Source organism: Anabrus simplex, chromosome 4, assembly GCF_040414725.1.
Source record: "Anabrus simplex isolate iqAnaSimp1 chromosome 4, ASM4041472v1, whole genome shotgun sequence".
NCBI lineage: Eukaryota > Metazoa > Arthropoda > Insecta > Orthoptera > Tettigoniidae > Anabrus > Anabrus simplex.
In genome coordinates, this window is record NC_090268.1 from 241,829,356 (window position 1) to 241,853,641 (window position 24,286).

The 24,286-nt window shown below is 39.2% G+C and overlaps 1 protein-coding gene across 1 annotated transcript in view; it reads right to left on the reverse strand.

Moving 5' to 3' along the window:
- TfIIB (transcription factor IIB) overlaps nt 1-24,286 on the reverse strand; it is a 162,454-nt gene that overhangs the window by 58,132 nt on the left and 80,036 nt on the right. The window lies entirely within an intron of this gene.

Sequence of the window (24,286 nt, forward strand, 5' to 3'; positions counted from 1 at the left end):
AAGATATAGAAAGAATACTTCAGCAGTCTCCTCAACTTTGAAGAACCCACTGAGTCCTTCAAGTTCCATATTCCAGGTACAACAGGCTCAGATTACCCTCCACCCCATACTGACAGAAATAAGGAAGCAAGTGATGAGGCTAAAAAGGAACAAAAGCGGGAGAATCCATAGGTTGATCCGAGATTATATTGGCTGTGAAATAGGTTCCACAAAACTGTAAACCTGCAATGATCCATTCAGTTCAGAAGAACGACAAAATGAAAATAAAATGCAGCAACTACTGCCAAATTACCCTTCTCAAGAAAAATCTTGTCAAACTGTCTTCTTGACAGAATTCAGCTCTTGTCATGTCAGCGAGTGTCAGAGAGGTAGTATGACTGTAATGATAGGGTGAGTCTCTTTAACCACTGAATCGAGTTTGGAGTATCCAAGAAGTTTGTCAATACGATAAAAATCAGCTTGAGTGAAACAAAAGCCAAGGTAAAATTCAAGAGCTCATTCACGGAGAACTTCAACATTTGTTACAGAGCAGAGGCAAGAATACAGTCTAAATAGTCTGTATCCAACACCTTTTAACATTTTACTGGAGAATCGCTCCACAAGAATTTTTATGGAATCCGGTTCAGAGGGGAGAACATTACACCCTTAGTCTATGCTGATGACCAGGGTTAAGATTTTTAGGTGCGCACCTCTTTTGTTAGGGTAAATTAAAGCTGTTCGGAAATATATCACAGTTTGCAATGTTGTTTCTAGTTGCGAAAAGAGGCACTTTTCACGCACCTTTTTTCCTTTTTTGAGACCTTTATCCCTTTTTTCCCCCAACCATGCCCATGATCCCCTTTTTTCTCCTTTTTTATTTCTTAATTCCAATTTATTCTAGAAATTTTCTAATTAATATAAAATATTTAACTTTCAATTAATGCCTCCTCAGCTCGCTGTGTATGTGCGAATAGTAAGCCTACCTCTTTCAGTAAACACCGCCCGGGAGTTGAAAGCACACCTGCAACAATGGAGAATAATTGTGTGTTTGACAAAACCTCTTTCTCTCGCTTTACCGCTATAATGTAGCCCGCAATAATGAAATTGACAATGAGTGCTTCTATCCCACCAGAATCAGTAGCATGCTGTTCATGAATATGAGTTTGTTACTGTGAGAGACGTCATCTGTTCGCATGGAGGCGGAGACTGGTGACATAGAGATGTTAGCAACTGCACCCGCGTAGTTCCGAGAATTGACACTGGGTTCTATTCGAAGATACTAGAAATCGCTGAGACTGCAGTTCCAGCATGAATGAGAACATTCTGGTAACTGTCGCGGTGTTATAAGAGAGTGTGGACATCAAGTGAGCGAGTAAGCACAAGAGTGAGTTGTATGATAATAGCACTGAGTTAGCAAGTGAACTGGTGTTAGCACTTTGTTACATTACTCAATGAATGTACTACTAAATTTTACCATGCCAAAGGTGTCCAGTGGCTGATTTATTGCTCTGGATCAGGAATTCAAACAAGATTTCATAGACACTGATGGAACTGTTATGCGATGTACTATTTGTGATTCAAGAACTTTGTTAGATGTAAAACACCAGCAGTTTGCATCAAACAACACATTTCCAGCTCTAAGCATCAAATGAATTAAGACTTCTATTACGAAATGTGTTTCAACAGAGTTCTTCAAAAAGCCCAAATTTGAAGGAATTAAACACTGATTTGTGCGTAGCTCTTACACAAGCAGAAATTCCACTCAATAAGGTGAATCATCCAGCCTTCAAGGGATTTCTTGAAAAATACACAAAGATGTCAATGCCCAATGAGAGTACTTTAAGAAAAGACTACATGGAGTCTGTTTACCAAGAAACTATACAAAGAATCAAGGAGAAAGTGACTAACTGCGATGTGGGAATCATTGTGGATGAAACCATGGACGCAATGGAACAATATATTTTGAACATTTTAGTTTTTCCCTTAGCAGGGGAGAACGTTAAGCCCATGTTGTTAAAAATGTATGAGCTGCAGAAAGCCAATGCCAGTACAATAATGCAATCAATTATGAACTTCTGCCAAAAACTCTGGCCTACTGGTATCAAGATTGAAAAACTTTTTGTGGTTATGGACTAAGCTCCATATGTGGTTTCAGCTGTTAACCAAATGAAACCTTTATTTCCTAAGTTGAAGCATGTGACATGCTTGGTTCATGCCCTTCACAGGGTTTGTGAATCCATAAGGAACAAATACGAAATCGCAAATCAATTCATCTCTGCCCTGAAGAAGATTCCACTGAAAACTCAGAGTCATGTTGTTGCCTACAGTAAAAACACTGGCCTGCCCCTAAAAAATTTTCCAGTCATTACTCGCTGGGGATCGTGGATTGAGTGTGCTGCTATGTTATGTGAGAATTTTGACAAAGAGAGTTTGTGCATTCTTTGGATCCAGCTGATGCAGGTGCAATTTCTAAGGCACAGCAACGTCTGTTACCGAAGAAAATACATAATTTGCAGACAGAACTATATTGTGTTCACAGTTACAAGTACCTGACTGCAGTTATAAAATGATTAGAACAAGGTCTGGAAAAGGAAAAACAATGGGATACTTTTACTTCCATGAGGAAGCCATTAGATGGCTTTGCCAACGACAAATTTGAGTCTAGTCTTCAGTAGAATCTGTAGAATTGCCATTCCGAATAAATACAAGGTTTGCCCAAATGGTTTCTGTGGATGTCGAAAGAAGCTTTAGCATCTACAAAGACATTCTATTTCCTAATAGAAACAGACTTACTTTTTAAAATGTAGAGATTCTTAATGTCTTGAAGTACAACAAGCTTCATGTTTTTTCCTTCTTTTGATGAGTGATAATTTGATGTACTTGTTTGTAATTCAATAAACTAGAATACAGGAAAGATAAATCGTTGAATTAGTTGAATAAACCAGCACCTTTTGTCCTATTTTCCTTTAATTTTCTCATCTGAAATTTGCACCTAAAAATCCTAACCCTGCTGATGATGCAGTCCTGCTTCCATGGTAACTTCAGTGAACAAGACTGGGCACCTTCTACTAAGTTTGAGAGATGGTAGCACAGGGATACAACTCCTGATGCTGTCAGGTGGGGATTGATCCTTCAAGAATCTGCAAGTTCAAATACTTGGGAGCAGTTTTCAAGCAGCAAGCATCAAGTGAAAAAGAGCTGAGAGAGAGAATCCAAGTGAAGAATGGCTGTTATTCTCATGGTGACAAAGCTGTGCTTCCTTGTATTTTGAAAGATGTGGTGTACCATTTTATCCAATTTAGGGAAGCCTCAAAAAAAAGTAATGGACATTGAAATCTCAATCCTTGCTGTGTATATTTTTTTTATCTAGCTAAATTTGGAAATGTGAAAAGAAAAAAAAACACATTAAGGACATTACCGAAGGACAAGAGTCATCGTCTTCATTTTGATTTTGTAACATATGTTAATTTGGGTTTTGTCTTAAAAAATTGACTGAGTGCGATATTTAAAATTATCATTTTGGACGAGGACCAAGAAGAAGAACTTTTGGATCTGTTTTATTCTATATAAAATGAATATTATCGTTTTATTTTCTGTACGTGAAGAACAGCGTTTTTTATTTAGGAATGTAAACTCTATAAATCATTCATGTAACTTGAAATTATGCACATAAGATATTTAGTGTTATTTAATTATTCTGCAACTCTACTAAATTAATTTGGTTATTGTGTAAAATTTTATAATGTAAATAACCGTGTATCTAACATTTGTAGAAGTTAAGGTAATAACTTGTGAGGCAGGGCGTACTGACACGTGTAAGAAGACTTTTCCAGTCGTTTCTTTATATCCAGTAATATGCTGGTTCAGCAGAAAGATTTTTCTAGAAGCGCTCTGTGATAGGCTAGAATAACGAAGTTGTTTGTTGGTGAATGCAAGAATCGCAAGTGTAATTCCCGTGCCCTGATTGGTTAGCTACTGATTGCCCTATTTCTGGCAACCAGCAACTCAGTGAGAGCATGTCAAGTTTGTTGTCTTTGAATTGTGACCGGCGAAGGGAGCAGAGGTCTCCTCCATCTGTCCTGTGATGCGACTACTGGCCCTCTGAGGTGAACACTGTTTGGTTTATGTTTTGGTTTTTAACTTTTAAATGTAAATTCTTAATTTAAATTTCATTTGTGCGCCGGAGTTTGCCTGCGGTATCTTCCATTCGCCAATTTTAAACTTCAAATGACTCAGTCCTCTCGGCTAGTCATGCCCACCTTGTTTTGGATGCAATTCCCTTTCTTATTTAGTATGTTCTATTTATTTGAAAAAGGTAACGTTGTTTTAAGATCTTGTAATATGTCATGTTTTCATTTCCCCATACCATACCAGCAGACTCGACATCCAGCTCAATACTACAATGCGTACAATCACAGGTTGTCTAAAAACTACACCAACATTTTGGCTTCCAACTACAAGTCACATTTATCCACCTGCACTGAGAAGACAGGATGCTTTGTTAAGTGAATATAAGAAAATACTGGATCACCCAGACCTTCCAATTCATAACTACATTCCAAGTGATCCGGTAAGTTAAAAATCAGACATCCAGCAATAAAATCTGCTGTTGAAATTTTCAATACAGGCTTCAATATAAATTATCAATGGGAAGAAAAATGGATCCAACATGCACCACCAGACATTATAACTGTTTTAAATACCCAAATTAAACCAGCTGTTTTTGATCTGCCTCGACGTACGTACAAACCATGGAACAACATTTCTGATCCATCCTATGATAAACAGAATAAACATCTTTTCCAAACAAGAACGAGAGGCAAGATGTCCTGTTCTGATGACCTCCATGACTTTCATTTGTGCTTATTGTCCTAATGTTTTTTTTCTTTTTTTTTCCTTCTCAATTTTTTTCTTTATAAAGCTGAAGAGGACCACTAAGTGGTCGAAACATGTCTGTAAGTGTTAATTTATATTCAATTTTGCCTGAGGCAATAATAAAGTATCGATTAGGTGGTTATTTATACTTACTTCTTGATTATACTCATCGATACGGTCATGAAATGGACAACTTGTAATACAAACATACCATGCAAGAACAAGAGATTGACAATCGATATACGCGTCACGACATTCAGGTTTCAATAAAAATTGCACATTCGCACACATTTCTTTTATTAATAAACACTGATATTTCATGTGAAAGCGGCCAATGAGCGAAGAACTTCTGACCACAAGCATGCAAAGCTGAAATGGTGGGATTTGAAAACAAATGTTTGAAGTTCACCAAAAAATAAGCTAAAATAGGGAGAAATAATCAAATAATCGGGAGGTGGGTAAAACTGTCAAAAATCGGGAGTCTCCTGCCTAAATCGGGAAAGTTGGCAGGTATGTAATTGGATGAAACATATACTAGTACATGCTGTCAGATAATAATTTTATGTGAATATATGATGTACTGAATTGGTGGATCTTTTACATTCGCAATTGTACATGTTTAGTGACATCAATACAGAACCAAAATGAAATTTTTAATCTGTAATGAACTTTTAAAAGATGGACATGCGTGTTAAGTAAAATTACGAGTGAAGTGACCCCGCGACAAGATCATCCAGAACATCCAGGTTATTGATGGATCGTGGTACTTTGGTGGTGAGCGGTCATCAATGGATCGTGGTAATGTGGTGGTGAGCAGTGATCAATGGATTGTGGTACTATAATAGTGAGCGGTCTTCGATGGATCGTGATACTATGGTGGTGAGCGGTCATTGATGGATCGTGGTACTTTAGTGATCAGCAAAGAGGGACCATGGTATCATGATGGGACGATGCGCGTAGAACCAGCTCAGAAGATGATCAGAAACTGTATAGAGGTGATATGAACTTATTTTTCCAACACTGAATAAATTCAAGTTTAGGAATAGAACTTAAAATTATTGTACATGGAAACACTCTCTCTGTTCCGTGCTCTAGCATTCTTCCTTCATGACCTGTTTGATTCAAAGTTCTCAACATAAACTTTCAACTAGTATAGGCAATTTACTGGTACTATATATAGACAGGGTCTTTTCTTTACCATGCTCGGCAGCACCACTCAGAACACGGCACGGCTGGCGCAATGACACTCGGTCGCTAGCCAGTATAATGCACGCTTTTCCTCCCCACTACTCACGGCAATTCACACTTTTAGAAATCCATTTCTAGTAAAACTGTCTGTCTGTCTGTCTGTCTGTCTGTTAGGTCATCAGCCCAGAGGCTGGTTGGATCCTCAAATAGCACCACCAAAGGTTATGCAGTTATAAAGAAACCCCAAAAACCAATGGCAGCGCCAAAATGAGGCGTACTAGGCAAGATGAGGAGTGAGGTACATTGCTTTCCTCACTGGATCAGAAAGTACTATTGCAGCACGACTGACCCTATGAGCAGCACCTTTCATAACACTCAGATGCTCTAGTCATGCTCTGAACGTCATTACTCAGCACTACCCATACCCCTGCAACTTCCATATTGTCACAGCCATGGATGTTGACTGGCACTTAGGTGGAAGCTACACTTTACTCTGGCCTGTGCCACGAGATGGATGCAAAAGTACTGTATCCATCAAGAAATTACAGCAGGCAGCTAGTAAAACTATTAGTCTAAAACCTACCTGGCATTACATTTGATGTTCAAAATATTGTCCCTAGCTGTCAAACACGCCTAGAAGGATAATTAACCACACAATCTTCGAAAAGTTCCCGTATTACCTCCATAGACCGATGAGCAGTGTGTGCTGTCGCGTTATCTTGCATAAAGTAGGCCTAACCATTACTCCTTTCTTCTCCCGTCAGCTCTTGAAAGAATGGTCTGAGAATGAGGTCTATATATCGATTAGCATTTATTGTTTCACAGAAAAATATAAGCCCTATAATTCTGCAAGCACTTTTTGCGCACCAAACTCGTATTTTTACATCATGAAGTGGACAGACATGCAGCTGGTGGGACTTTTCTGCACACCAGTAGCGATTGTTTTGACTATTTACATAGCCACTTAAGTGTAGCCATGCTTCATCACTATAAAATAAAAGTTCTGGGTCAACATACCCATTGTGAACTGACTGAAGCAACCAGTTACAATACCGAACCTTAGCGAAACTGTTATGTCCTCTCAAATATTGGGCAGGGGTGGTTTTATACGGTTTTGCTTTTAACTGTTTTGTTGCTTTGTGGGCAGAAGATAATGACACATTAGCTTGTACGGCGAGACGTGACAGGGATTTTGTTGGAGTTCTTTCCAAGAGAGCTCCTATTTCGTCAAGCTTTTCCTCTGTTAAAACGGTTCATCTCCTGCGTGATTTCTTGTTAAGAATGGACCCAGTGGTGCGGAACTTCTTTACTAATCTACGTACCGTACTCCTATGGGAGGGAGGATTCCAGGAAATTTGCGAATGATTCGAAAGCTGCATTCTGTATAAGAAGAATGCTTCGCATAGCACAACACAATGAATACACACTGTTCTACTGTATACATCACTCGTTAAACACACGATTAGTATTCCTACAGAAACTACGCTATTTTAAAGCAAACATATTGAATACGCTACCAATGCCGCAGATGAACTAAACTAATGCCGTGTGTGAAGCAATGGTTATCGCTACCGTACTGCATTAGATCATCTTAGCCAGTCATGAAGCACTATATCTCTCAGCAAATGAATCACCCGGACGCGCTATCGCCTTCCGTGCATGTTCTCCTGACACACGGAGCAGGCCATAAAAAAGACCCTGTATTGTCATTTAATTGATTATACACATTTTTTTCACAGTGTATATTTAAATATGGCATCTTCATTAGAAAATTAGTGAAGATGAAGTGCAAAATTTGTCGGAAGATGAAAGTGATGGATCTGACATTGAGAATGAACCAACAGATTCCGAGACAGATTCGGAATATGTATCAGAATCAAATATCGAAAAGTGATGACGAGCCTGCCATACAGCAACCTATCGTAATAATGTGATCTAAAGTAATGATTGTTTGCCAATACATTTTTCCTAATATTTTTTCGAATATACTTCTCAGAGTGATGAAACTTTTGCTAGAGCATTAGATATATTATTAACAGTCTGTTTCTCTCTGTGACATGTTTCAGTTTTGTGTACATATGATCAAAAGTGTTCTTATTTTGAAATTAAAAATTACACTTTTTGAACAGACTAAATTTTTCTAGTCAAAACATTTTGTTTCAACATGACAATCCTATTTAGACGAGTAAAAGCTGCCAAATATGGCTGCCATTACAAGATTTACTACTACTACTGTAGTGGTGGTGGTGGTGGTGGTAGTAGTAGTAGTAGTAGTAGTAGTAGTAGTAGTAGTAGTGATTTAATAATAATTGTTAAATACCACCAGACCTGCCAAGTTGGGGTCAGAAGGCCAGTGCCTTAACTGTCCGAGTCACTCAGCCCAGCAGTCTAGGACGAGTGTACTATGGCTCACAAGGGAAGCGTTGGACAGGACTTTCCAAGGCATCTGGAGTAGTAAACATATTACTGGCCGGAGACTTCCTGCAGACACTAACTGTCGTGAGTGATGAGGTAAATGCATGCCTCAAGTCATCCCACCTGTGGCCTAAAGTCCTATGCTTGCAAGTCAATATGAGAGTCAATCTCAAACGCAATTTGAAGGCTGAAGAGTCTTCAAACTTACTTCTTGAAATTGGCAATGGAGAATTAAATGAAGAAGATGGCAAAGTCCATATTCCAGTAAATCTCCGTGAAGTTGTTAAAGATCTGAAAATTTTGCGAGACAGAATTTACCCTGTTTTGACCAACTCACACATTAAAGACCCAAATTGGCTTAAGGAGAGAGATTCTCACGCCTAAGAATGACACCGCAGCAAGCATCAATGAATCCTTATTGGACAAACTTCCTATTAAGATGGTGAGATATAAGTCTGTGGACTCAATGGTGGAGACAGAGGATGTGGTGCCTTACCCTGTGGTGTTCCTCCATGCTTAAAATCCACCAGGTTTTCCTACTCCCAATCTCAGTCCGAACCACCTATAATGCTGCTACAGAATGTGATATCTCCTAAGCTTTGTATTGGCACAGTTGTCATCTCATGCATTCCTTTGATTTCCTCCGACTAGCATTTCCTATGCAAAATGACTGCAATTTTCCATTAAAGTATGCATGGCAATGACAACAATGCTCAGCAGCAGTCTTTAAAAGTTGCTGCTATGGATTTATGGAATGATTGTTTTCTCATGGCCAGTTATAAGTAGCCTGTTCACGTGTAAGCTCTCTGACACCCTTGTGATTATGCAGCCACAGAGGCGAAAGAAAAACGTAGTTTACAAGGAATTTTATAAAACAACCTAGATTCAACAACCACCTTGGAAAACATAATTCAAATGGCAGTAGAATTCAAGTGAGACTAGCTGTAGGTAAGGGAGCCTTCCATTATAATGAGAACTCCCCAAGGTGTGTGTGACGGGCAGTAGCCAAGGGGTCCTGTCAATAAAATGCAAACTCCCTAACTCGATTGTGACTGGCAGTAGCCAATGGGGGCCTGCCAATATAACAAAAACTCTCCAACTGGACCGTGACTTCAACAACTGGACAACATAATTTGAATGGCAGTAGGCTAGGGGGGGTCTGTTTTTATAATGGCAACTACACAATTCAATTCATAGCACATTCCATATGGTTTCCCCTCCAACACAGTTTCCTTTCCCTTCCTTCTGCATTCCATCACCAACAGCTGATCTACTTGGCAGCTTGACAGATATCAACATAGTGAAGGCATATTTATGCAACTGAAACCTTATCGACATGACAATATGGAGCAAGTCATGTACCCAATGCATCCCTTCATATTTGTTTTTCATTTTCATGTTATTTTATAATGTTTTCTTTGATTTTTGTAGACTTTTAATCTGGAGTGTCACACAATTTTACTTATCAACCGCCTGCTTATTTCGTGTTGGCTTCAATCAGGACCATTTTTACCACTGGAATTTCTATGATTTCACACTTTTTTCAACAAGACCACTGGTCAACACAATATAATACGACTAAGACTTTGAACGTTAAAATGTTATGTTTGAATGTTTAAGAATGATGTCTTTATTAATCATACTTCACTCATATGGACATTTTCTTAAAAACGGTTTTAAGGTGACACTCATTTTAGAGATTTTCAGTGTATGTTTAATAATTTTTAACCACAAGTGTAAGTCCAATGAATTTTACGGCTGAAGGAGACCACAATTATGGCCGAAGCATGTATTTAATGCAATTGTTTGTCAAGCATCGAACGGAGATGAACTTTGTCTATTTACAAGGAATATTTTATAAGACATTTAAAGTTAATTCCGAACAAAAAACATGAGATTCTTAAATTATGCATTTATGTGGCACACTTCTTGTTTGTGGCAAGAACGGATTTGCCAATAGAGTGGCCAGGAAAATACAAACTTCCACATTTCTGTATGTCAAGAGCACTGTACGAACCTTGATGAAAATAACTACACCCTGCATTATAACCAAATTTGGAAACAAATATGCACAGATTATTTGTATATATACAGTACATAGAATAACGACCTCTTAAAGAGGAACAAGAAGATAATTTTGAACATGTAGACTCTCCTTGTTCACTGTCTGTTCAGTGTACTGTTACCCTGATATGGTAATGGAGTCATCTGTACAGCCAGTGCCTCAATGCCAAGTGTTAAGCAGCAGTAAACAACCTCCCAAGAACTGACGGCTTCAGGTGGATGAGTTCCCTCAGGTGGGGTAATGGTCCCCTAGTGTAGGAAATGACACTAGAACCCACTAAGCAGCATCTGTTCCCAGGTTAGGAGCGGCTGCGAGAAGCGTCTGCACTTTACCCTATCAATCACTACTGACATGATGAATAAAAGAACAAGTGAGGACTCCTCGACTTCAAGCATGCTCCGCCAGGCAGCGCTAGAGTGTGCAAGCTCCAAAGTACCGATCAGCTGGTCTTAGAAATGATGCCAGAGGAAACGTATTACTCTAACTGATAAGTAAACGCACTGTCTTTTAAAAAACAAGAGAGATTACAATTAAAATACCACAGTAGGGTACAATGTAAAATATCAAACATAAAAATAAGAGAGCTACAGCCTTCATCAGATACTGTGGAAAGCACAGGTTATTGGAGTGTAAATGTACAGATAAATAACACATAACTCAGAGCATATTAAAACAAACACCCATGAACTATTTAAAGGTAATACTCTACTTACCAGCTCAATTTGTCGCTTATTAGACTTTCGAAAGCTTTGTGAAGATTTGGCGGATGTTCGAGATTATAAATCTTGCCAGATTTCCTTCATTCTGGAGAAAAATTGTCATTTCAAATAATGATACCAAGTTTTCTATTCGTCACGCTAATACACAGACACAAAACGCTTCGATTCCAAGGCAGTTCTTATATTCGTCATGGCATTAATTTACTGCTTTACACTGTCCCGATGTCCCGTATTCCATCAAAATTGAAAATATATGCCAGTTTTTGGTTCATAAAACGGGACGTTATAAAAGATCTTTTCCTTCTTGCTAAGGCGTTTGTTATCTCTATACTTAAATGCCTGTGTATTTTTAACCTGCTTCTCCAGCAAATTAATTCTTGATTTTGCTGAGCTGAGACTGGATCTAGCTCAAATTTAATTTCTATTATAAAAATTTTGGCGTATTTTGAGCGATAATATTGTCCTTTCGGCATCAGAAAGTACTCTAGAATGACCCAAATTTTGATCACATTAGACTGGCCTTTTAATTCTTCATTCGCTGCTGCACTCCCGTCTTCAATCTTTTTTTCCTCATGGTGTCTAGGTTCTTTTTCGTGTTGGGAGTTTCACGGGACTTATTCTCACTTTAAAGGTATTTCGGCAAATTAGGGAGGAAAAGTGAGGCACTGCTCCTGGGCGTAATTTCTGTCTCACACGAGAGATATCTACTTTTTCACCATTCACTATAAAATTATCTGATTTTACTCTTAAATCATCAGAAAAAATGTCCGACTCGTTAGCTGAACGGTCAGCGTACTGGCCTTTGGTTCAGAGGGTCCCGGGTTCGATTCCCGGCCGGGTCGGGGATTTTAACCTTAATTGGTTGATTCCAATGGCACGGGGGCTGGGTGTATGTGTTGTCTTCATCATCATTTCATCCTCATCACGACGCGCAGGTCGCCTACAGGCGTCAAATAGAAAGACCTGCACCTGGCGAGCTGAACCCGTCCTGGGATATCCCGGCACTAAAAGCCATACGACATTTCATTTCATCAGAAAAATGAATATGATAAATTCTGCCATTACGCGTCAACTCAGTATCCTTCTGTGGAATAGCTCTGGCCCATTTTATAAATTGACTCCTATCCTTTGGTGATAAAAAAAATCGCATATCATCAACTACTCTACCATAGCCTGACTTACAGCCAGGCACAGAACAGTACAGCATGCTGATTAAATTAATCAAGCCACATAAGATATATACTTGAAGTACACAACACACAGTGATCTGAGTTTAGGAACTGAAAGCAAAGAAAATTCAACTTATTCACTGAAAAATTTTGCACATGAACATCTCCCGCACTTGTCTATATGTGGAGCATGTATTGGATATAATCGCTTACAGTGCCTGCAGTGGCGGGACCACAAATAACCATGCTATAATGGCTGAGTCCTCACACTTGGTCTTATATTCGTCATGCTACTGATCTGCATTTAGGGCAGTAGCCCAGATGGCAGATTCCCTATCTGTTGTTTTCCTAGCCCTTTTCTTAAATGATTTCAAAGAAACTGGAAATTTATTGAACTTCTCCCTTGGTAAGTTATTCCAATCCCTAACTCCCCTTCCTATAAACAAATCATCATCATCATCGTTTCCCTTTATCCAGCTGTAGCCGGGTAGGGGCAAATATGGTTCCTCTTCACAGCAGGGGACGCCCTAACCTTTTCCGAAGTACCATATATGCTTTATCCATATAGGCTATTGGTACGATGGGCTCGCCACACCCAAAGGCATTTTATACCAACTGCCAGGTTCAAAATTAGGCCGCCCCTAACATGGAGACAGGCGCCTTTCGTAGCCGCTCCTCTGGAGTACAGACGCTACAGGTTTGCCCCTTCCACCATTTCCACCGTACCAAAGTCCACCTTCTCCCGCCGTAGATGCCGTTGAGTCTGAAACCACCCATACCAAATGTTACACACCGGGTCAGTTTGCTCTGGGACTCACATAGGCAGGGGCGCCACTCCCTGGGTAGGGCTGCCCCCGAAGAGCGTCCCCACCTGCTACCTGCTCCTATAAACAAATATTTGCCCCAATTTTTCCTCCTGAATCCCAACTTTATCTTCATATTGTGATCTTTCCTACATTTAAAGACACCACTCAAACTTATTCGTCTACTAATGTCATTCCACGCCATCTCTTCACTGATAACTCAGAACATACCACTTACAAGTACATATTCTCATATTTGAGCCCGTATTGAAATTCAATATAATGTTAAAATACAAGTGTTTATTTGAAAGTTCACCTATTCAATACATAAAGTATATTTATAATTAGGACTCCATCCTTGATATAAAGTCTATATTTTGTACATGTTTTGCTCGTCTATCAGGCATCATCAGCCATAATAATATCTCAAGGTTCGTTCAGGATCCTGACTTTAATCTTTATAAGTTATTTGTACTTAATTACGGTCTTAAAACTGATTTACAAAAAATTATATTGTAATTGAAGATCAGTTATTACACAGTGTATAAAATGACAGCTTGGCTGTGAACGAGAAAATTGACAGTTCTGTATACTTTCAATTAGATTAATTACAATAAAATTCTTGAATTCTTTTAAACATTGAATGTCTAAATCTCAATAGTGTTGTTCAGATTTGAAATGGTGAATGAAGACAATTATGTTGTAAAACACTTTAAAGTTCAGGGCAAGAAATCTGGCTAAAAGCTTCACGCATTTCCTGAACTTGTAAAATTCTTAAAAGTCTTATGGGCCTTTATCTTCACATTACGTACTACTTATTCAATTATTTGTAGCTATGATTATCACAAGAATTTGTAGTTTGTTTCCAATACATTAATTATTGACGTAATCAACGTATGTCGTACTGATGATGTTTACTATTTAAAGACTTGAAAGTAATCAGATGACATTGTAGAGTTTGAGGCTGGTAGTTTTTACAAGAGCATCGACATAACAGTAGTGAGAAAATTCTGGATTTTTTTAACAACCTTGACCATAATATAAAATTCACAAAAGAGGACGAAAACAATAACTCAATAAATTTTCTTGACGATAATGTAACATGCAGAGGTAACAAATTTGATTTTCAAATACACAGAAAACCATCATATGCCCCAAACAATAAAAAATGATTCACTCCATCCAAAACCTCATAAGCAAGTGGCCTTTTCCAGTTTGGTTTAAAGAGCGTTTAGAATTCCTCTTTCACCCAACAATCTAAAACATAAAAGATCTAGCATTAATCAATGGTTATAAACTAGATGTGGTCAATCGGACCACCAATAAAGTGAAACTTAAGTTAGCAACAAATCTTAACCAAGATAAACCCAAAAAAACCTAAATACGCTACTTCTACCTTTACTAATCCTACCATTCAACAAATCACAAATCTCCTGAAAAAACAAGATATCAATATAGCTTTCAAAACTCGTAACACCAACCAAAATATACTTTTTAATCACAACATCGTAAACTCAAACAACAACTGCTATCTAGGATCCAGAATCTATTTTTCGTACGTTGGCCAAACTGGTCGTAGTTTTCTCAGTAGATATCAAGAACATTTCAATGCCTCAAAACATAATAAATACTCTGCAATGAGTTCTCACATGAAAGAAACTGGCCACCAGGTCACTACAACAGAGAGATTTAACAATCATTAAAAGGGTTGAAAAGGGTAAATTAATGACAGAATTTGAAAATATCTATATCCATTTAGATCAACATTTTAATCAAGATAAAAACTTAAATGATGCGATTGAGATAAAAAGTCCAAAACTACCGAAATACCAAAACTATTATGAACGCACAAATTAGAGAAAAGTAATATTTTTAACCTCTTAACTGGGTATTATTGATGTGCTTGGTGTAACCTGCCCTGTGTATTTTTGCAGCAGATTGTTGTTAAATGGCAGGATAGGCAGAAAAGTTAGTAATATCATTAATATCATTCATATGTGGTACAAAAAGTAAAATAAGGAGTTTTAATTAATTAATTTTAATGTTAGAGAAATGTTCAGCCATTTTTACATTAAGTGCAAGTTCATTTACCTGGTTGAAATTTGAGAGTTTGGTCCGTATTTTACAGCTGAAAGTTGAAATAAATAAAAGCAAGGGGTATTTATAAATATCATAACATGCATGTGACATTCTGAACCATTTTTCATTAACTGCAAGGTCATTTACCTGGTTGAAATTTGAGTGTGTGTTTCATATGTTAGCACCTAAAATTAAAATAAATAAAAGAAAGGAACATTTACGAATTACACATCATGCTAGTGACATTGTGAAAGATTTTACATTAACTTCACCGTCAGTTACGTCATTTACCTCACTAGAACTGCAGTGATTTGTCTCGGAGATAATTTTCGAAAAGTAAGGGGTTGCGATACTTTACCGTTTTGAGAAGTACATACTGTTTTCTGGCTTATGAACTATCCCCTGCAGCATTAGAAGTCCAGTTAGAGTTTTTTTCTGAGTTGGATTTGTATCCGCCCAATCTCTCGCTCGTGATCGTGGTTTCAAGTTCGGATGGGCTTCTAAAATCTGTTTAGCATACACGTTGGTCTGTTCGGCAATAAGTTGAAACATATCCCCTATGATCTGTTCAAAATATTCCAACACATTGGATTCATCGTCGAAGTCCACATTTACACCACTAGCACCAGAAAATACAAATTTCTGACGTAAAACACCACGTGGCGGGAAAGGTTGAAACATGTCTAGCACTTCGCCTTCATGTTGTTCATCTTGTTCTTCATTCTCATTCTCTGAACCACTTTCACCTTCATCTGTATCAAACTCATCTTTGGATTTCTGAGAAGATAAATTGTCACAATCATTCTCTAAGTGTTGAATAATCTTGTCTTCTTTGAGTGTTTCCAACTTATGCTTTCAACTAGATGCTGCCATATTTGGCCGGCTGCGGACAAGTAGCACCACACAGTTGTGAAATAAAAACAAATAAGCTTCAAGAAGCGTGACATGTGATATTTGCCGTCATCGAGCAGGAGAAACATCGATTAAGATGACAATACACGACGCGGCAAAGTAGCTCGTCATACCCAGGAGATAATTAGATGTTGATTCCCATAGGGAATCTGAAATATTCGTTCCGAATGAGTAAATTTTATGCACTAGTCAGCGTCTTGGTAGGTGTGCTAGGTACCAACTGATGAGCCCAGCCTAGCACACGAGGGCGAAACGCTGGCAGCCAGGAATGAGTTGGCTGGAAAATTTATAATGTCCAACAACGGACCATTTATATTGGTATTATACCCAGGAGATATTCGCAGTAAAAGACGAGTACGTACATATTCGTCATGCCCATTATCCTGTAGCATTCAGCGTACGAATATATACGTCATGCCCAGTTAAGAGGTTAATATTTTCAATTCCACATCTATTAATTTTCCCACTACACAAACAGGCACAATTATTCCCTCTACTATCTCTAAATATTCCCCTCCACATGCTACGCGAGTTATCAAAGCTCCGCCCAACTTTTCCTCCCCGGCTCACCCCCCGCTACAACTTCCTCACTCCTACAATACAAGAAGTAAAAGCGTGGCAGCAAGCAGTCGCCATGCAGCAGTAAACACCACCAGACAACTTAGCAGTAGTCAAAGGGGTAAGAGGCGAACCATTATCAAGACCATTTAAAAACAAGGTTACAGACATATCAACATGTATTGGCATAAATAGCAGCAATTAATTCAACATCTAAGGTTAAAAATTGATTGTCCCTTTTGACTGGCAACTGAATATTGCACTTTGTATGGTTAAACAGCCCTCATATCGGGAAGATTGATGTTGAAATCAATCATTATCATTATACAGTTCCAGTTTCCTGGGTACTGTTCATGAGCCTCCTCCACTTCTTCCTGCCCACATACAACTTGTCATGGAGAATATCATCCACTGTCCATCCTCTGGTAACTAGATCAACCTTGATCATGTTCAACCATCAGGTTTTAGGTCTTCCTACAGGTCTTTGTCCCTCCACCTGTCTTTCCAAATTCATTCAGGCTGTTCTTGTAGGCTCCATCCTCATCACATGCCTGTACCACCGTAGTCTGGATGTGCCGATTTGGTCTAATAGGGATGTCTTTATTCCGGCTTTTTTCCTCACCTCCTCATTTCTTAACTTGTCCATCTTGGTCTTCTGGATGGTGGATCTAAGAACTTTCATCTCTGATGCTTGCAGTCTTGATGAATCTCTTCTTGTGAAGGTGCACGCTTCAATACCATAGGTCAATATTGGCATGAAATAGCTGTTAAACATCATAAGTTTGGCTGGTTTTAGAATCATGTCATCCCATAAAAGTGTTCTTAATTGTTGGTAGAATTCTGATCCCTTTTGCACTCTGTTTGTAATTTCCTTTCTGACCAAATTATCACTGGAGATTATACTTCCAAGGTAAGGAAAACTATCCACACACCCTAGCTGGTGGTCTCCTAGTTTTACACTTGCTGGACGCCCATCTCTGTTGACTGCCATCACCACTGTCTCAGTCTTGCTGATGTTGAGGTTATATTCCTGAACTGGGATTTCCATACATTGAGTCTGGTCTATACTTCCTCTTCTGTTTCACCACAAATCATGATATCATCAGCAAAGGCCACTGCATTCAGTTCACCTAACTTTTCCCTGACATTCTTAATTATATTGTCCATAACAGTAATGAATAGTAGTGGGGACAGTGCACTTCCTTGCTGAACTCCCCTCTTGGTCTCAAATCATGATGATCGACCTTCCCCAATTTGTACACAGCTAGTTCAGTCTTTGTACAACATCTGATTTTTCCTTACCAGTTGTTCTTCAGAGACATTTATTTTCCTCATGCACTCCCAGATCTTATCTCTTATAACAATATCATAGGTCTTTCCTATATCCAGGAATACAATAACAAGGTTCTTGCCTTTCTCCCAATACTTTTCCAGCTGCATGCGGGTGCTAAAAATAAGATCCATTGTTGATCTGTTACTTCTGAATCCATATTGCTCCTTTCTTAAAAAGGGGAATTATAACGCCCTTGCTCCAATCTGCAGGTATTTTGTTGTCTGTCCATACAGCATTTAGTACTCTGTGCTGCCACTGTATGCCCTGGATGCCTGCTGCCTTTATCATGTCCACATTAACTTCATCTGCACCTGATGATTTTCCTATTGGCATAGATTTTAAGGCTGCCTCAATTTCTATCCAGGTGATGGGATGCTCCTCACTGTAGGCTTGAATTTCTGGTTCTGTATTTTGTTGAACTGGTCTATTCAGTAGGTGGTCAAAATGGTTCTTCAGAACTTCTCTCAAGTCACTTTCTGTCTTTACCAGATTTCCATTTTCATCCTCAAGTGACTTTATGGTATTCATTGGTTTCCTTTTACCTCTGATAACACTATACAGTAGTTTCTTATTGCCTCTGCTGTCCTCCTCCAGTTTCTGAATGAATATCTTCCATGCCTTAGTCTTTTCTTCTGTAACTGTTCCTTTAATGTCCAGTTTCTTGTTTCGGTATATCTGTTTGAGGTTTCTGATCTTTGCCTCGTCTCTAGTAAGAACCAGTTTATTTTTCTCCCACCCCTTTCTTTCTGCAAAAGATTTCATTCTCTGACTGCTACTCTCACTCTTTCATTCCACTAAGGTTTTTCCTTCTCTCTTGTTTTCATACTTGCCTTTCACAAACTTCATTTGCTTCCTTAACCAATGTGTCCCTTAGTCCGGTCCATTCTGCCTCTCCATTTTTCCTTTCATCTCTTGGTAACAGGGATTTTATCCAGTTCTGATACTCAGTTCTCTTATCTGTTTTCTGGAGTTCCCATACTTTGATTTTTAGCATTTTCCTGTTCTGTACTTTTTTTTGCTAGTTGCTTCACGTCGCACCGACACAGATAGGTCTTATGGCGACGATGGGACAGGGAAGGGCTAGGAGTTGGAAGGAAGCAGCCGTGGCCTTAATTAAGGTACAGCCCCAGCATTTGCCTGGTGTGAAAATGGGAAACCACGAAAAACCATTTTCAGGGCTGCCAACAGTGGGGTTCGAACCTACTATCTCCCGAATACTGGATACTGGCCGCACTTAAGCGACTGCAGCTATCGAGCTTGGTGTTCTGTACTTTTGACAGATAGAAGTTTCTCAGGTCCGCTACTAATAGACGGTGGTCACTGTCAAGGCTTTCGCTGGGTATTGAGAGATAATATTTAACGTATCAGGAACGATGTACCGGGAGTCGAAATCGGAAAGGTGCAAATAGTAGCTTGGAGCTCAAAGAGGGGGCAAAGCAAGCAAGAACGGGCATGGCAAGATGAGTGAGAGAACAAGGAAGCCAGAGAAAAGGATAAAGCAACTTGAATACAGTCTGGGGATTCACGTATACCACCCATGGGGCAGTCCGATGCCTTAGTGCCTTTCCGAGAGCCTAGCACTAAGTACCACTCCGACACGCCACAGAAAGCATGAGCACACAGACAAAAGCCACCAAGATATACCACTCTTATAAGAAGAAACGCAGCATAAAGCAGGCCTGGCAAGGTATGAAAATAGGACGATAACTACTACTATGAACGGAATTTGAAAAAATTAAAATAACAGAAAATTTTATTATAATTTACTGAGTGCTCTGAACTGATCTGCTGTGCTAATATTAATTGCCTTTCTTAATTTGATTTGAGTGGGATAAGCGTGGGAACCAAGCTCTGATCTGCACAAAGGGGAAGCATTTGTATCTTGGGGTTTTCCCGTATGTGGCATCTGTGTCAAAACTTATAAAAGGGAACGCTGAGTGGAGATGGCATTCTTTCTTTCTTTCCTTCCTTCTTCGGAAGATGGATGTGAGGGAGGCTGCGTCGTGAGCTTGTAGAAATCACAAAGAATCTATATTCGAATATATAGTGTCGGCCAGTCTTACAGTATTATTCGTAGCATGGAGAAGTAGCCAGTACACGAAACTAGGAATTTTCATCTCAATCTCCTTTCTATGATCTTCTCGAGAATTTTTAGCCCATGAGACAGCAGGGTTATTGAACTTTGATCCAGAGATTTGTGTGCAGTAGCGTGCTGAAAAGTTTATCAAATACTTTCCACATGTTAGTTATTGGTAGTACGAGTATCTACGACAAGAGGTGTTTGAGCACAAGACCTTCCTACAATCCAGAATTCAAGCAGATGGCATTACGATGGACCATACATTGGAGCTGAACCGAGGACCAGCAGTCCAGAACGACACTAGTGAGATGTTGGGCTAAATCCATATACCATAGTCCAGCATGGAGAAGCTGTGAGGTCGCAATGTAACAGATAAATTTGAACAGATTTCTTTAGCATGAGAGGGGGACAGGTTAGCTTTGCATATTTTTCTTTGTAAATAATAGTTCAGTACGCCTTAATGGTGATCATATAATTATGCTGAGGATTAATGCATGTGTACTCAGTGTTATAAACTTTGTGTCATTTGCGTATGTAATGAGGGTGTTGGATTAAATTAGGTTTGTCCTATAGTCATGTAGTGTTATTCTTATTGGGGAGTGATGTATGGAAGTTTGTGGAGCTAGGATCATTACAATTTAAAGGACGGAGATGCCTTACAAGTATCAAAGGGGGAGAGACTTATTGGAAGTGCCAGGCGACCTAAAGAATAGGAATTGCATGGTATGTAAATGTGCGTGAGTTTTAACAGATATGCAAAGGATGCCGAGGACAGTGAATCCCAACATTCCATTACAAAGAGTTTTTGAAATAATTCCAGCAAGGGTCTATTGCATGAAGAGAGGAGATTTACAGAGTGTATTCCGGATATTGTGAACTATGAGTCTGAAGAAATGGTTCCAGAACAGAGAGATATGCTTCTTATTATGTGAAGGGTGAGATTCCGCTCAGCTGAGAGCTGCCTTGGACTGTTAGTTGGAGAGGGGACCCAAAACATGTGATGAAAACCAGAAGGGAGGCTTGGCCATATAGCTATGTGTATCTGCAGACAGACGTTTGTTTTGTTAACACAGCGAGTGTTAGATGACCTTGCCATTTCCCCAAGTAAGGGAAGGTCGATGACGTCGCCCATCAAGAAGACCCAGGGAGGCGATTACATCACCAAGCCTGCAAGACCAGTGTATTTCTTTCTGTGTGTTTATTTCAGATCCTGTGGAATATTTGTGATTTGTTTATTATTGTTCTTTATTATGTCTCTATATTCTTGTTTGTCATTTGATTGTACATTGCTAGAGGGGGGGGGGGGGAAGTACGTATGCATTTTCGAGGTTGCGAGTTCTATCCTCATCTTTGATTATGAGCTCAGGCTCATAATAGCTTCAGTGTCTTTTGGGGGTGTCAAAAAGTGCTATTTAAGCATTTGTGTGGATTTTGTATCCCAGACTTATGGGAAAAACTTTAATCTTAGTTTCTTTTATATGCGAAGTGTTCTGTTGCTTATCTCATGTACCAGGACATTTAAGTACGACGCAAATAGTCGAGTCTGTTCAAACTTATTTAAATGTACAGAGTAGTGTTTGTGTAACGCCTCTACGGATTCCAAAATAATTGATTTTTGACCTGTTGCCACTTGATGGCTATCAACGATTATTGTAATATACTTTGTATCAAGTTAACTAAGGGGATTTTTTTAAATCCAACTTATGTTTTAGCACATTAAAATATTGTTTGAAGTAATATCTTAATTCTCATTCACTCACTCAAAGCAATTCCTGTCCTACTTACATCTTTAAGATTTTATCTAGTGATATATTGGAGACCAAGATTACGGACATTCCGCTGAACTAGCCAGGTCATCGAGGACAGGAAATATTGGTAAATTGTGGCTTTTTACGTGATGTCCCATCTTTTGTATTTTTTATTTTATTTTTTTATTTTTTTTTCACCGACCTAGTACGGTACATTGCTCATGCAGAAGTCAAGGAGATGTTCACCTTCTATATTTCTTCCACCATATCCATGAGATCCCATTACGATATCATATCCTGTTCTATCTGTCCCAATCTGTGCATTCAAATCTCCTATAATGATTACTCTCTCTTTACTAATAACTTTTTCCAAATCATCAATAAACTGGTTATTATCCTCTTGACAACATCCAGTTTGAGGTGCATACATCCGTACCAAAATTAGTTTTTCTTTCCCTAAATGCACAGTCACCTTTATTATTCTCTCACTAACATACTGAATGTTACCGACTCCTAGATCTTTACTCATGCTGAAACCAGCACCATTCCTCATCTCTTTGTCATTTCCATGCCAATATAGTGTATACTGTTATCTTAATTTCTTCATTCCTTTCCTTCTCAATTCACTCAACCCCAGTATCATTTATTTCCTCCTTTCCATGAGGTCCACTAGTTCACTTTTTTTTGCAAGTTGCTTTACGTTGCACCGGCATGGATAGGTCTTATGGCGACGATGGGAATGGAAAGGGCTAGAAGTCGGAAGTAAGCGACTATGGCCTTATTTAAGGTACAGCCACAGCATCTGCCTTGTGTGAAAATGGAAAATCACGGAAAACCATTCACAGGGCTGCCGACACTGGGGTTCAAACCCACTATCTCCTGAATACTGGCCGCATTCTCCTGTGAGACTGAGTAAGTTGATGGTCCCAATTCGTGTTAGTCTTCTCTGGGATTTTTGCATTTTTGCAAGACCCTGTTTATCATCAGGCCATAAACCATCATCACTGACATGAGTCTGCACATGCTGGTATCCTAATTTAGTTGATAAATGTGTTCCGAGGCTCATATGTGTTTTGAAAGCAACTACAAATAAGCTCTTTTACTGGCTTGCTAGGTCTAACGTAATTGAGAATTTTCCTTCGGGGTTTGCTCCCTTAGCCTTTAAGGATCCCCCTTCGTCCCACACGGCACTGGGTTCCACCTGTACTACCCCCAGAGGAATTGGTTGCCTCCTCCGCCAGCTCCACCACACCAAATCATATTCTCCACCTTTGCTCCCACTGGGGTCTTCACTCGTTACCCCGAGCTGGGACCCTTTACCTGATGTTACACACTGGGTCAGCGTACTCTGGGACTCACATAGGCAGGGGCGCCACTCCCTGGGCAGGCCTGTCTCTAAGAGGGACCCTACCTGTCACCTGATTGAAATCAATAAACAATACAATTGATCTCCGGTATAATTAAGTACACCCCTACTCAATGGCTTTCAGTTCTGAGCTACATCCCTCCACCTCACCTCCACAGGTATAATGTTCTGGTCAAAGAATACCACAAGATACTCCAAAATCAGGATCTTCCTACTCATGCTGACATTATCTTACACTTACCTAACCAGACTTCATTCAAGACAGCCCCCTATGAAGACAGCTGCAAGACTAATTGGTGAGAACTTTGATATAGTGTGACTGTGGTCCCATGATTGGAAGATTTTCACACCTCCGGACTTTCAAGACCTGCCATCAGTCACCTCTAAAGTTCCTGGATTTGACATACCTTTCAGGATATGGACAAAACTAAACTGGATCAGGACCAACTCTGGAGTTTGTGCTGACTTTCTGTTTAACTGGAACAAGCTACCTACTCCAAAGGGCAACTGTGGAGCCAACGGACAAACGGTGAAGCACATCATTCAAGATTGTCCCATAAAAGCCTATGTGACTTCTCCAATCAGTAGACTACATTTTGAACTTAAGATTTTAGATTGTGATCAACTTTCTTTGTGTTGTGCTTTGTTTCCTATAAAATGTAAATATGTACCATACAATTAATAATAATCCTGCAGGGTGCTGGAAGCAAACAAATGGCTAGACATGATCTGACAAGCGGTTTACTATATCGTTCATTGATAAAATGTACTAACGGTCCCATTTCCACCCACGTGAACATTCCTCATATGAGGATGCTACCACTGTATCCTACTGTCAAGTGGAATTGAATGCCTCATGTTGGGTGATGTACTCATACTCAGACATCAGCACATGCCAACTGGTATCTTGACTTATCTATCCAGAAGACCTTTTTCCATGCTTTGAGAGTCCAATGGCAAGGTTCCTTTGCCTAAGCCAGTCCCTGTGTTCTGCGAA